Genomic DNA, 13,908 nt, shown 5'->3' with positions numbered 1-13,908 from the left:
TGAGCTTATGGGCTTTGATTATCATGATAAATGTTCTTCAATGGGTGTATCTGGTCTTACTGTCACTGATGATCTCTCTTTTATGTGTGGTGCAACGGATAGATCGTTCATGGTGATTAACCAGTTTTTATCTGAATTCATTTAGTTATCAAGCTTAATTCCAAATTTGCAAGAATGTACTTTTTTTTTTCTGGCGGATACGAAGGACAGGCAAAACAATTTGAGTGAGTTTAGTGGTACGCCAGAAAGAACCCCCGGGGGGGGGGGGGTGTTCCTCATGTACGATATCTGAGAATTATATTGATTACCACTACATTGACTTATGATGATTGTAAAGTGATGATTAGCAAAAGGCAAAGAAAAATTCAGTTGCTACTCCAGTTGAATGTGTTCTGTGCAATCAGGCTGAAGAGTCAGCACATCATAAATTTTTAAATTGTCCTGTTTCATCAGTTGTATGGCAAAACGTTCAGAGCTCATGTCTTAATTTTCTAGGTTGTTATGTCTGGGATCAAGAGCTAGACTGGTATCTTGTCCATGGGTTGCAGCAAACTTTTGCAGGACAGGTTAGAAGATTGGCTCTACCTGATTCTGTGTACCATGTTTGGTGATCTAGGAACAGTGCAATTTATTAGCACACTACAGTGGGCACAGCTGCAATTTGTAAAGCTATTGTGAAGGATGTGAGATGGATTTGTGCTTCTTGGAAAAGCGTTTGCAGGACTCGTGAGAACTGGTCATTGGCTTTACAGTGAAGCTTGCCATTTGATATCTAGCAGTAGCAGTACATCTTTAGTTGGTAGATGTATCTGTATTTTTCTGCTTTTCTGCTGTCTTAATGAAATAAGGCTAGTTTTTCGTTGGGAAAAAAAGTAATCACAAGCAAACGTTCTGCTCAAAACTCTCTTCTACTTCAACCATCAGCTATCTACTACACATCAGCCTATCTAATGATTTCAGAAAATAGAGGACTAGATTCCCATGCAACTGATTATTACCTGCTGGCACGGGTGTTTGGGACTCTCCTTCATGCTCTTCTACTTTCTCAACCAGGGATGTCTAGATGAATAGCTGCAATTTACATCATGAAAAAGATTCTCTTGAAAGCCCTAAGTTGTGACGTTAGATGACTGCAAAATTTGAGAAAAGAGAGAACAATTTGGAACCTTTCCATAAACTAGTTGGATGAATCGATTTTGAGAAGGTATAGAAAAGGTTTCACCAAATCTACAGTGGAGTCAATCTAGAAGAAACTTGCAACAAAACAACGTATTTCAGCTGTTAAGTTTACATATGCATCGATGGAGAACTCCTACAGCCGCATTGATATATTCTATCGAGCAATTCCTTGAATTCTTCGACATCACACAAAATTCTGAGCAATCCCTGTTGATTATAACCAAGTTCAGCTGCAGATTCATCAAGTAAATGAGCTAAAGAAGGATGGTTGATGAGCCATCGATGGAGAACTCCTACAGCCGCATTGATATATTCTATCGAGCACTTCCTTGAATTCTTCGACATCACACAAAATTCTGAGCAATCCCTGTTGATTATAACCAAGTTCAGCTGCAGATTCATCAAGTAAATGAGCTAAAGAAGGATGGTTGATGAGCCTTATGGGGATGGTCAGTCTCTCCATGGTTTCATTATTTGTTCCCACCAGTACAGGAACTTGACCTTTACGAACAGAACCTTCTATTTCTGCCTCATTGGTGCTTCTCAATCTTCTACAGGTATTTGATGAGCTCTTATCTCTTCCTTTCATTTTGCTTCTTCTAACGTAACTGGATGTACTGCAAAAATGTTCTCACTTATATAGCATATATAAATCTCTTGAAATAATATATATATATATATATATATATCTCTCTCTTTGAAATCTCAGGGACAGAACTACTTGACTAGCAAGTTAGGACTTGCAGAATAGTCGGTCTAAATGACTTTTTGGCAAAATAGGTTGTAATTTATACTGACTCGGGTGGTTGAGGTATTTGTCAAATGTCGTTGTATAGAAGAGGCTTATTACCTACTAAATGACTATTCCAGCCACGGGCTTTGGTCGGGTGGTTGTACGGAAAGTCAAAAGTTCGATTCTTGGCTCCTATAAAAGAAATTGTCATAATTTGTGGCAGCCTAAATTAGTTTTTTTTGATGGAATTTCTACTCACATCGAATCCCTCTCCCCATTCCCCTAGATTAAACTAGATTAGTTTATAGGAATTCTATCATTGCGATAAAAAGAAAAAAAAACTATTCCACAATCACGGAAGTGGAAACGGGGAATTAACAATAATGTCTTTTATGGTTCCAAATTATGACCACCTTAATATGAGAACAAGGTTAATTAGCCATGTTTACGTGAGAATGCCATAATTTTCCTCTTTTGGATGGCGAGGATAGGAGGACAGGGAAAAGAAGGTATATTAATTCAACCCTTGATACCAAGTCATAATTGGCTTTTTCCTAACTACTTGTAAATTATATAACATTTTCAAGAGCTACGTGGTTATAATGATACGTAATGACAATTTACTAGTCTTCTTATGCACCCCTATTATGTCGGTCGCTTTCAATGCAGGCTTGTCATTTAATCTAAGAAGCATAGAAAGAAAGTGCAAATAACTAAAAAGCATGTGAATATATATTCCCTCTAGAAAAAGACTAGCAGTAGCTGCAATTGTCCGATTCTTTTTTATACACACACAAACACACGCACACACATACATATAAATATATATATATATATATATTTATATATATTACATAATTTTGTCAAGCATATATAATTATGCTATGCGCATAGACTTTATGCACCAATTCAATGCATAAATATATGCCACGCGTCAAATTATATGCAAGAAATACAACAATCGCACCCGACCTCATCAAAATTAACCGGTACCTGCTCCTTTCCCAATATTCTGTTATCTATTTAACTTTTGGATAATTTCAGAAACCTCCCATGAGGTTTCTAAAAATCGCACTAAGCTCCCCAAAGATTTGAAAATTTACACCTACCACTCTTGATTTGATGGTTTTAGTAACAAAACTTTAAAATAATATTGACTTGGTCAAATTTTTAAATGAATACCCAAAAATGCTCTTGTGTAATGAGTTTTAATTTATTTTCCTATACAATTATAAGATTATCTAGTATAATTATAAAAGAAAGGTGCCAAATTTTTCATGTCCATATCTACTATGTGATAAACAAATATAATAACAATTTTATCATTATGATCGGATACTTTTGATTGTATTTTATTTTGTATTTAGATTTATAAGATAGAAAAGAAAATGTTGAAATAATTCATTCAAAAATTGTGAATTTTTTAAGTAGTGAGATTATCATAATTCAATAGTGGTTTTGAGCGATTTCTTTTTTATTTATTATTAATTTTAATACCAAAATAGAAAATAAAGATCAGCAAATATATTGAATTATGTATAAGTTAACTCATAAAAAACATCACTAGTTCGCCTTTTGGTATAGAGGTAATAGTGGCAGTTCTATAGTTTTATTGGCAAAAAATTAAAAAAAAAAAAGGAATAAGGATAAAGAATGAAAAAAATAATTTTGAAAGCATTCTAAGTATAAGCATACCAAACAAGGGAATTTCATTAAAATATTTAAGGATAGCATTATCATTTTAAATAACAAGGGAGGTATGTGCAATTTTTAAAATCTCAAGAGAGGTATATGAAATTTTCAAAAACCTCCTTTGAGGTTTCTGAAATTATCCCTTTAACTTTTTATACACCTCCCAAACTTAACTGTACCTGCTCCTTTCCCAATATTCACATATCCATTCAACTTCTCATACAGGGCCTTTTGTTTTTCTATGCTTGCTCATCGTATGGTCTAAAATGCATTCAAAGAATGCGTTAAAAAAATAAAAATAAAACGCATGCACTTGACTTAAGCAGTACCCTCTTGGGCTATTGAACTAAATTCGATTATATTGTAATGGCTTTAATTTCATATCAAACAAAGTTGATATTTCCTTAAAAAAAGGCAAAAAAAAAAAAGAGACTAAAGTTATAACGTCTGAATTTGTCTCCCATAAAACATGTTCTTATTTCATCATTAAAAGAAAGAAAAAGACAACCTTTATGGGTTGAGTGTTCAACCGCTCATCTCACTGACAGTAATTGCACAGACTCAGATCATGATTTCATGCTGGAGACTAACAAAATCACATCACAGAAATTTCGAACCTTTTTCTTTCTTTCACCTTCTTGAGAAACCTCAAGAGCTAAGTTAAACAAACCTTTTTCTTATCTATATAGTTTTTGGGGAAAATTCCATGCCTTTTCCCTTGGGATACGAAATCCGGCAGCCAGTATCTTTGACTGATATTTAAGAGGGCGTTGAATATGCTTTTCGATGCATTTTCCATCATTTTTTGATACCGTACCAAATGTTGAGAAATATGGCCTTTCTCCATTGTAGCTTCTGAACCATTTTATGCTTTTCACAGAAGATTATTCAGTTAATTAATTAGGTGGACAATTATTGTTTAGACTGCCATTTTTTGCCAAAAATTTTTACGTTTTTTATTAATACATTTTTCAATCACTTTTTTAGCTCACATAAATCAAATCATTACAGTATATTTTTTTTACAAAAACTCTAAAAAATAAACAATTCAAACGGGCTCTAAACTCTCCATATTATTTCATAATGACTAAATTTCCGCTTTTTACTCTTCATTAAACAATAGACGCACTTTCACTTTAATCTTTAAATTTATTTCTAGACACTTTATCTCTTAAAATATAAAGCTCATGCTTTTGAGAGAATTTTGTCATTTTTGAAATACATTCAATAGGATTCGTTCTATAGATAAAATTTAAGGATTAAAGTTGTAATGTGTCTATAGTTTAGGGGTCCAAATTAAAATTTATCCTTTGAATTTCTAGTACAAGATTTGTACTTTGCACAAAACTCTCATGTAAATGCCCAACGTATGTCATCACATGACAAAGAAATTAATTTGAGAATTGAGAAGACAATTTGCAGATATTAGACAAAGGAATTCACCACATGAAGATTGGAATCAGTTTAATTGCTTGATAAAATGAAGAAAAAAACTTGTAGGAAATATATGTATTTCAGCTCTTACCAAGTTTACATTAAACAATGGAGATAACATATGTAATTGAAAATCCTACTGCCTGGTTAATACGACATGATTTTGAACATGAAAGAATGAGAGAATAAGACCAGTTGCATATATGATTTTGCGGAGAGGATACATACATTTTTTTTTTTTGAAAAAACTGCACAAATTGTCCCTCACATACCATGTATGATAAAATTTAGTCCCTCAAAATGAAATTGAATGATTTTATTCCCTTACATTAAAAGAAAAAAGTGATTGTTTTTTTTTTTTTTTCCCTTTGATGCCTTTTCTAGCCTATTTTAATCGGAATGTGCTAGAGTCCCATCACGTACTCCAAATTTAAAAGGTATATTTGGCAAATTAATTATTGCGTTGATCCAGGACTTATTTCCTCCCTCATCTCTTCTCCAAATAGGGACAAAACATTTATCCAGTCAATTTCTCTTTCCAAACCCTAAATTAAACGGCAAACACGTGTTCTAGATTTGTCAAAAAGCCGCAGTTTTGAAGTTTCTGTGTTCTTTACTTAAATCACTAACTATTCGAAAAGCTCAGTAAAGGTGTGATATGTGAACAAAGTCTGTTCACATTGCAGTTGCACACTTTTTGGGAAATGTAATTTTGTTTTTGTCAAAAAATGTAATGTTTATTGGGTTTGTATATTTGGTGCCTTAAAGGCACATAACAAAAAGTCAGTCCAATTCTTTTATTTTTTTTTTTGAAAAAGGCGCAATTTCAGGGTGGATACTCGATAGTGACTTTGAAATTAATTGTGGATCAATCTTTCTATTTAATGTGTTTATCATGTATCCTTCAGGCACCAAAAAAAAAAATGTTAGTTTCTGTATCCTGGGTAAAGGATAAAGAGGACCAGAGGGGGGGAGGGTCTAAAATCGCCCTCTCTCTCTCTCTCTCTCTCTCGGTGTAAATTACTGACTAAACAAATAATCTAACCTGTGTAGAAAACACAACAACTTTAATCCCTTAGAATTTGGTATAGTCCAATTTGGTCCCTTACATACATTTCAAACCAATTTAGTACAGATGGAAACTTAGTGGAACATAACGGCGAAAGTGATTTAAACGTCGCGTGCATGTTAAATTTACGGCGTAAAATACCAAATATTTGTCCATCTTTTTGAAAGTTAAGAAAACTAAGGGTGCGCTTAATAAAATTGTAGTATGAAAACATAAATATGAAATATGAAATATAAATTTATTAAGCAATTCAATTGTTAAGTATTAAATCTAATACATTTAAGTGTATATTACATTTAGTGATAAGTGAATAGCTTATCACTTATTTTTTAGAGCAAGTTTTGTCTAGGAAATTCAGTACCATTTAATTACTTCAGATGTTCAAGTTTTGATTAGTAAACACGTCTGAACATGTTAAGATCTGAATCTATTAAATTTAAATGCTAAATTAGGTTATCAGACAAGGTCTAAATTTATTTGCTATAAGTATGAAACTCAATTGGACAAGTTCTCAAAAGATAACAAGATTAAAATGCTATTAGCCCTTGTTTGGATTGCTTTTTCTGCAAAAAGATTTTTTAAGTTTTTGTCAAAATATTTTTCTCACATTTTTCAATCAATATATTAGCTCATATATATCACATCATATAAACAATACTACAATAATTTTTCTCAAAAAATTCCAAAAAAATGCAATCCAATAATTTTTCCAATTTAGTGTAAAGGAAGAGCACCGGGATATCTTGCCTTCCCCTTTGGTTGGCAGGGTCATATTTAACTATATTCTTTTCCTAACTAATTCTCTTTTTATTTATTCTCCAACCTTTTCTCAGTTGGTGGGGTTACTTTTGACTCATAAAAAACTAAGTTTAGAATAATATTCTAATCGAATGTCACACATTCTAGGTGCTGTATTCGAGCAATCAGGAAACATGTAATTTTTTTTTTTACAGCATTTCTCACGCAGATTCATTCAGATGCATTGATGATGGATAAGCTTTGAAAGAAAAATAAATAAATAAAAGCTGTCCCACGTTCAATCAAATCTTGAACTTTTGGCATTTGTTTCCTTCTTTCTGTTTTAATTTCGGACAGTCGCCTCCTATGATCATTTGACCAAAAAGCTTATATTCTAAGCTACTACGGAACACGGGTAGCCTTTCGAGTCAACTACTACAAAGTACCCAAGTACCACGAATCACTTACTGCTAATCCGTAATTGCCAAGTAGTTACTTGACAATTAGCACTCACTTTCTTAATGGTAGGCAATAGGAAAAAGGTCTTCGGGTTGTACAAAGTATGGTCAAGATGTACCAAAACAATTGTACTCTTTTCCAACAAGTCGGCTATCCAACGTAGACCATTTTGTTCTAGATAGAAGATAAGGTATATAAGAACAATGCTTAATTAAATTACCCTTATTATGAAATAGATAGTATATATATTGTTATTCTCCTATTGAAAAAGTTGTAGATAAAACATTTAGTAATTATTTCAAATAAGGTATATAAGAACAATATTTCTTTCATTTTTCTTTCTCCTTTATATGCTAGTAATTTCTTTTGATGCTTAAATGTATACTATTAAAAATTAATTAATTATTAAATTAGTTCATGTAATTCCTATTTTTAACAATTTATTCATCACATTTTATCAACAATCTCTTTATAATAAGGAATTGTTAGTAAAACAAAAATTGAGAATTACTTAATTATTTTTATTAAATATATACCTATTAATTTTCTGTATTAATTTATGACAAGTAAAACAATTTTCGTAAGAACTTAAAATTTTATATGCAAGTTGAAAGAAACACTTTAGACAATGAATTTGTGTATCATAATTCGAAAGATGAGGATAAAGAAATCTAAAATAATAACAAAAAAGAAGGCGATAAAAGGGATAATATAACAATTTTCCTCCAATGAAGGCATTATTATTTTGCCAGATATGCTTGACTATAGTATAATGGACAATTTGTAGACTTCATGAGCACAAAAGTTAATTTGTAGACTTCTTGCCCGCAGAAGGGTTATTGAAAGGGTCACACAATTTACATGGCAGAAATTTCCTTTTAGGTATCTTGGTTTTCCTTTATATATCGGATGGTGTAAGTCATCATATTTTGGGGATGTAGCTCAGGCGCTTATAAGCAGAATACTGTCCTGGAAATCCAAGTTTTTGTCCATGGGGGGAAAGCTAACCTTGATTAGGCATGTGTTGCTGTCTATTCCAGTACACCTGTTATCGGCTGCGGTGTTACCTGCTTCGCTATTCAAATTGGTGGAAAAGGTGTGCGTGAACTTCCTATGGGGCGTCTTGGAGGAAGGCACGCGGTATCACTAGATTGGTTGGATGAAATTATGCTATCCAGTTGAGGAGGAAGGAGTGGGTCTCATATGGTTAAGTGATATTTATGTGGCTTTCTCTTGTAAGTTGTGGTGGCAATTTAGGACTGGGGCGTCACTCTGGGCGAGTTTTATGCGGGCTAAATATTGTCGAGACCTCCCCCTGTGTCAGGTTGAACTAAGTCGCCACGCCTCCGGTACATGCCGGAGAATGTTAAATATCAGTAGGCAAGCGGAGCTATCTGTGGTCTGGTGGATTCAAGGGGGTTCATGTCATTTTTGGTATGATAACTGGTTGGGGACTGGCGCGTTATTTCTTAAGGCTATGGTGCTCCCACTACAAGAAAATTGTTCATCAGTGACAACACAAAGTCATCACAGAACATACAAATATCGTCACAAATACCTTTTATTGACGACTTTTTGATCGTCACAAAGTCGTCACTAAATCCCCGTCGGTAAAAGTAAACAGTGATGACCTAAAATGTCGTCACTAAATAGTTGTCATTAGTGACGACTTTAAGTAGAGCATTTTTGATAAAAGATCAAGTCGTTAATAAAACACTTTCAGATTATCGTCACTAATGACAACTATTTAGTGACGACCTGATTGTCGTCACTAAATAGTGGTCATTAGTGACGACAATCAGGAAGTGTTTTATTGACGACTTGATCTTTTGTCAAAAATGCTCTACTTAAAGTTGTCACTAAAAAGCACCGAAAGCCATTGTATATAACTATTTTACTGACAACAATTGTCGTCACAAATGTAACTTAGATTTAGTGACAATCTCTGTTGTGACAAGGAGTTTTATTTTCTATTTTGTGACAACTTTTTTTTGTCATTAGATAATTTCTCAATAGCTTAATAGTCATAATTTGGCCTGTAATCATTGCTAAATCATTGATTTTAAACAAACCATATAAATAAACATGAACGATTGATAACCAAAAGTATTTGCATTAGATTACATGGTAATAATATAACATTCTCAAATGCCAAATTCAAGTGTACATTACCCAACTAATGCCTACAAAAATAACATTTGTCCAAAATATCACTTGTACATAAGGTACATTTACAAAAGCAATCACAGTTTAAGAAATTGAAGAACATCTAAATGAACCACTCCATGAGCAAAAGGCAATTTTGTCTTCAACATTCTTCAACCATAACCATAGATATCTTCCAAAAGCTAGTATGAATAGCATTTATCTGTCATAAAAGAGTAAAAGAAGTAGGTAAGGGGAGGAGTACAATAATAAAGAACAAGTAATGAGACTTAGATTATTAAGACAAAAATTACAATTCATTAAGAATCTCATATAATTTGGGCCCACATATTACAACACCAGCAAGAAGTTAGAAATCACAGTCCAATCTATACAAATACAACACTGCATAAGCTCAACAAAAGAGCTCTCTAAAATAGTTTTTTTTTTCTTTCTTCTTCTTTAAATAGCTCAACTTATTGAACAATTAAATTGGACTCCCACAGTAATTATTGTTTACAACTAGAATCGATGCCTGCTTGTAGCTTTTCCTGCCCTTCTCATACATTCAAGGGAATGGGAAATGATTGTGGAAGTAGAAAAAGTAGACAACTTTCCTACAAAACATTCATAACATACCGCTTTGACTCCAGCTTCTTGCACGTATGCAATATCAGCAGGTGTAAAAAGTCCAGACTCACCAACGACCTAAAGATTTTGAAGACAGGAAAATGAATACATTGGTGATTAGACAAAATAATATGTAATGAGGCAGTCATGTGCCTCTGTCAACAATTTAACAAAGAAGGAGAAATCTTAAAGGGCATGAGAAAAGTGCAGAAATAGGATACTCACAATTATGCCTCTTTCTCAGATTATTCTCCCACGTTCTCCTTGAAGAAGATTTTTAGTATTGCTGATGTCAACCTTAAATGTTTCTGCAAATAGACAAAGCTAAATTAACTTGCAAGACTCCAACAAATGACTTGTACTGATTCTGTAAGCTACTCATTGCTCTTTTAACATTTTTTCTAGGTTGTGCATTTTTTATCATCTTCATCCTTGTTCTTTTCGGATTTATAGCTTGTTTCCACTCACCCATCCTCAAGATGAGCACCTTTACCCATTGTTACCTAACTCATTTTTTCCTGACTGATTGTTTACGAACTACCATTCTAAGAAAAAAGGTTATATCATGCAACCATATTGAATATCAGCACTAAGCAAGACGAGATATAACTAGGAAGAGTATCCAGCACCAGATTTTGGCATCTAGCAATTGGTGCCGTGCGGAAGTATGTCGAAGAAGTTAATTCCTAGAAAGTTTTTTTTTTTAAAAAAAAGGGAAGTAGGGGATTGTCATAACAGAATTAATTTGTTGGTATTATTATTTATAGCATCACAGTGCAAATGATATACACTTCAGCAAATGATTAGCTACTTGAAAATATTTAGGCCTTCTCATCGATGTTAGTAAGAATACAGGGAACTAATTTTTGTCCAAATACAGCTACAATCGAATGTAAACTCGATAGCAGCTTCAGAATCAAAATATCAAGGTATCAAACTTTAAATGCACAATCAAGAAGAAGAAGATTTAAATGATCGATATAGAATTTTCTTTAGAAACATACCGAGGTTACGGTTGTTTATTCCAATAAGTTCAATCCCATCAATCCCAAGAACACGACCCATCTCCCTCTCATCATGTACCTAAAAAATGAGATATGACAAACAAAGGTCAAAATCATTGATACTTCAAACTTTTTACTTGACAAGAAAAACAAAATAAAACCAAAATTGCTTCAAGTAAAGTACCAAGATAATTATTAGACAGCCTTCATGAGAACAGAAGGACCACTAACCTACATATGTTTAAAAAAGAAATTTTTTCTTCATGAAGAAGACGAAAAACAAACTTGAGATATCATTACAGATTTTTGTTGATATTCCGATTTTTGTACAAATCACAAACAAGAAAATGAAAATTACCCTGACTTAAACGTCCTAAATCTAACACTAAAAGTGAGGAGGGAATTGAGTTCTACTAATTGTTAAGACAGCAAAAGGAAAGAAAGAAGAAAACAATAACCATACCTCCACAAGTGGTGTTAAACCAAGCAATTTGCAGATCTTAGTCATGTATTTGATATCAAGATCTGGTAAAACAGCAGCAATTAACAGGATTGCATCTGCGCCTTTTGTGCGAGCATAGTATATTTGCCAAGCGTCTATAACAAACTCTTTGCATAACAGAGGGCACTGCACATGTAAATTGTTTCAGCAATCACTTTCAAAAATAATACTTCGAGCTAATATTCAGCAGAAATATGCATCAAGAAGAAAAAAAATACCTTCACTCCTGAATTCCTTATCTTCTCCAAATTCTCAAAGCCTCCCTTATTTTATGGAGCACAGAAACAAAAAAGTAGTGATGATAATTAGCAGTAAGAATTAACTTAAAAACAAATACATTGACTTGCAGAGATAGGCTTATATGACCCTGAAGAAAAAAGTCACCAAATGACTGAAGAGTTTAAATCCTTGCTTGAAAGTATTTCTGGTCTGTTAATACACTGAGGCATGCTGCTCCACCTTTTTCATAGGCCTTAGCAATTTCAACCTGTTATAATAGACAACCAAGAATTAATGCAAACAGATAACACTGTCAACATCTTAAGAATTGTATTCAGATATTATAACCCACAGTAACCTATTCAATTAACCACTGATAGAGGAATAAACTAGCAAACAGCTATAGGACGAAAAGATTCTCTAATCAAACCAGAACAAGCAGCTTTTATATAATATAACTAAGTCTCCCTGTATGAAGCTTCCAACTTATTGATAACTGTAATCTGCCATACAAGCCTTTTAAAATCTTACAAAATGATTTAGTTCCAGTTCTTCCTTATCTAATTCTCTGCTTTAGTTCCTCACATACTGACCAATCAACTCCCATTATACTTACAGAGCCATATAAGATCAATCTTTTTTGCACGGCAAAAAAAGAGCATGCAGTCAAAACTCATATGCTCTATTTTTGTACAATCAAACCTCGTAACATATACAAATTTTGACCATGAAGATTGTAAGTGTTCAGTAATGCACAGAATACATGGGATTTCAAGGTCAAAGAAAACGTTACAGGGGAGGGAAAAAAACGAAAAACAAAAGCAAGGGCAATGCACAATGACAACTGCATACCACTGAACAGGTACTTCTAGCTTCTGTGCACCACTCTATTGGCAGCAGAAAAGTCTCGCAAAAAAAGAAGAGGGGGCAAAAAGGAAAAAAGGCATGCATCTGTAAGGACTTGAATACAAGGCATAGACCTTCTCCACCAGCATCTTTAACATCCATTAAAGATAAATTTAGCATCTCCTTTTAACAAACTTAGAATCTGGAGTATCTTGAGGAAAAAGGGGACTTTGAGCATAATCAGTTTACTAACAAGAAAGACAGGTTTTCAAATTGCTCATATCTTTTAAGGAATACGTGACTTTGAACTAAACATGAGAACATCCAATTCCAGGTTAGTGAAAGTCCTTAAAGCTTCCACTGATGGCTATGCGCTTTACAATTAGCCTGAAATTGACTCATCACAGTTCCTAATGTCCTACCTGAGCTCGGTCAAGTAAATTGAAAAACAAACCATAGCTAAATGAAATTGTGGTCACCGGCTAAGATCAGAAAGTCATTTAGTGATGTGATAATATGGTTGACGAAGAAAACTAGAGTATATGCCAAAAGCTATTATCAAAATTAGGGCCATAAAGCAATTGGAGAAAATGATCAAGTAAATAACAACATAGCTATGATAGCATCTAATAATCAAGAGCTGCTTCGAGATTTTGGGCAGAAATTTGCAAAATATATTGTAGAATATTAGGGATTTGGAAAAATTGGGTAAAATGTATAAGAGAGAGAAAAACGAACCTTTCCAATGAAAACCTTGCCCTTTAATGCTGGACAGCCATGGTGATGCTAGTGAGAAGCCAAAGAACGGATTTGTTGTGTGGGTGAAAGTATCAGGTGCCGTGCGGAAGCTCTGTTTTGTGCTGATTCGCTTCCCTTTTCTCCGTCCTTGTTTCTTTTGTTTCTGTTCAGCCCGTCCGCCGCCCCCTTTACTTTCTCTTCTATTCTCTTGTTCTCTCGCAATCTTCAGCCGCCCCCTCTAGCCGTTGTTTCTCTCTCTCTCTCACTCAGCGCTGCCCCTTCTTTTCCAGCCGTAAGCAACCCCCAGCCCGTTACTCCTAACTCTCTCCGCTGGTGGTTTTCTCTTTTTTCTCTCGAAGTTCTCCTCTCCTCTGGTTTTTCTCTCAGCTATCTCGCCGTCCTCTTTCTCCCCGTCTGTCAAAACCTAACTCTCTCTGGTTTTTCTTACCTTCAGCCATCAACTTCCCCGCCGTTGTTTTTCTCTCTCTCTTGCCCCTCTTGTTTCCTCACTCAACCAGCC

General features: G+C 34.0%; 1 pseudogene; it reads right to left on the bottom strand.

The window, feature by feature from the left end:
• Positions 1-1,287: 1,287 nt before the first annotated feature.
• On the bottom strand, positions 1,288-12,812 carry LOC113689111 (indole-3-glycerol phosphate synthase, chloroplastic-like; annotated as a pseudogene).
• Positions 12,813-13,908: the final 1,096 nt, after the last annotated feature.

Source organism: Coffea arabica, chromosome 5c (assembly GCF_036785885.1).
Source record: "Coffea arabica cultivar ET-39 chromosome 5c, Coffea Arabica ET-39 HiFi, whole genome shotgun sequence".
Lineage (NCBI taxonomy): Eukaryota > Viridiplantae > Streptophyta > Magnoliopsida > Gentianales > Rubiaceae > Coffea > Coffea arabica.
This window is presented reverse-complemented; position numbering and strand designations above follow the sequence as displayed.